This window comes from Otolemur garnettii, unplaced genomic scaffold (genome assembly GCF_000181295.1).
Source record: "Otolemur garnettii isolate 467f Iridium unplaced genomic scaffold, OtoGar3 scaffold00041, whole genome shotgun sequence".
NCBI classification, from domain to species: Eukaryota; Metazoa; Chordata; class Mammalia; order Primates; family Galagidae; genus Otolemur; species Otolemur garnettii.
The window spans coordinates 19,913-22,154 of NW_003852436.1; the positions used below are offsets into that span (position 1 = coordinate 19,913).

Here is a 2,242-nt window from a genome sequence, read left to right on the forward strand (position 1 = left end):
TTTTTTTTTTGAGATAGAAAAACACTGTCACTTTGCCGCCACTGATACAGTGCCATGGCATCATAGCTCACAGCATCCTCAAACTCTTGGACTCAAGTGATGCTCTTGCCTCAGCCTCCTGCCACAAGGCCCAGCTATTTTTAGAGGTGGGGTCTCGCTCTGGCTCAGGCTGGTCTCAAACCCACAAGCTCAGGCAATCTACCAGCCTTGGCCTCCCAGAGTGCTAGGGTTACAGGCCTAAGCCACCATACCCAGCCTTTTATCATTATTATTATTATTATTTTTTGAGACAAAATCTCACTCTGTCACCCTGAATAGCAAGGCTATGGCATCATAGTTCACAAGGACCTCAAATTCGTGGACTTGATCAATATTCTAGCCTCAGCTTCCTGAGGAGCTAGGACTACAGGCACCAATACCCATGCCTAGCTAGTTTTTCTATTTTTAGTAAAGATGGGATTTTACTCTTGTTCAGGGAGGTATCTGAGGTGATCCACCCACCTCGGCCTCCCAGAGTGCTAAGATTACAGGCATGAGCCACAGGGCCCAGTCCAGAATTTTTTATATCAAAATTAAGTAATGCAAAAAATTAAGCATATCTTTAGAGAAAAGAACATACATTTCCCATAAAACATTTCTTACTCTTCATACTCTTACATTAAGTTTGACAACTGGTATCACACAGATGTGGAAAAAAATAATAAAGAATTTTTATAAACTTTTACAATAAAATGAAATACGGGCAAAAAGCAGAAATTTCATCTCACTACCTAAGACTGATTACTATTCCTTTTTGATCTTATGAACATAAATGGAATACAAAGTACTTGTATCTTAAGAAGGAAACTTATTAAAAATCCATAGTGCCATCATATGAAAGCTATTAACATACATGTAATGACTATCTCCAAATTCTGTTTTCTAAACAGATACATAATAATAGCAGAAATAAACTTTACTTACAATTTGAATGTTAAGTAGTCTAAGCATCCTTCACTATTTTCACAACTTGGCAAGAGGTTAAGTCTGAACCAGCAGTTCTTTGGAACTACCAGTGGGAGAGGAAAAAAGACAGTATTAATATAATTCTATAAAAAGCAATTTGCCCAAAATAGGTGTAATTCATGTAATAAAAAACTTATTAAAACAAATCATTTCCAAAGCCTGATGACATATATTTATAGAATGAACAAAACATAGAAATTATTTCTAGCTTATTGAGGAATCAGAAGTTTTTATCAAGCTTTAAATATTAAGTCACCACTAAATAACAATTATTCAATAAGGACAGATCCTACATACATAGCCTATATCCCATATTATGGGCTACATTTGAAACCAACAGATTTTTAATAAGTGGCTGCAGATATAACCTTGCTCAAAATCAAATTTGAAAGGAAGACTAGCCGAAAACACTACTGTAAAACAATGTTAATGACATATTATTATCTACCAGATTTATCTTCCTGTCATCTCACAAATTTAGTATCAATACACAATCCAAACATCCTAAACCCTACTTCTTACTCCCAAGCCTCCCCAGATATCCCTCCTTCTTTCAAAGGCTAATCTACTGATTTATGCACTGGATCTTAGGCCTCTCTCCATCAATTATTCCCTCCTTTCTTCAGCCTTCCCTAACCTATCTTTGGTTCTTCTCCCTTAACAAATAAACATTTATAAGACCCTCTCACCTTAAAGATGGAAAAGACTTCCGTAATCCTACAAACCCCTCCAGCTGCCACTCTAGTTTCCTTTCCCTTCTCATGTAAGGTTCTAGAAAAAAAATCTTTTATACTCTCCCTCCACTTCCTGATTTCTCAAATATTCCTCCTTGTATTGATGTTTGGCATCTATCCCCACTCAAAATTTTTACTAAATTCTGCTTATCAAAGCCAATGGATACATTTCTGCCATTGTAGGACTCAATGTCTCTGAAGCATTTAAAATTGTTGAACATTTCCTTCTTGAAACTTTTTTTTAGATAGCGTCTCACTTTGCTGCCCTTGGTACGGTGCCATGGTGTCATAGCTCACAGCAACCTCAAACTCTTGGACTCAAGCAATTCTCTTGCCTCAGCCTCCCAAGCAGCTGAAACTACAGGCACCTGCCACAAGGCCCAGCTATTTTTAAAGAGGCAATGTCTTGCTCTGGCTCAAATTGATCTCTAAAACTTCTGAGCTCAGGGAATCCACCCGCTTTGGCCTCCCAGAGTGCTAGAATTACAGGAGTAAGGCAGGCT

The 2,242-nt window shown here is 37.7% G+C and overlaps 1 long non-coding RNA gene across 1 annotated transcript in view; it reads right to left on the minus strand.

Moving 5' to 3' along the window:
• LOC105887020 overlaps positions 1-2,242 on the minus strand; it is a 73,478-nt gene that overhangs the window by 19,877 nt on the left and 51,359 nt on the right. The window contains exon 2 of the long non-coding RNA XR_001161309.2: positions 964-1,048. This is a non-coding gene — a long non-coding RNA (uncharacterized LOC105887020). The remainder of the gene's footprint in view (positions 1-963; positions 1,049-2,242) is intronic.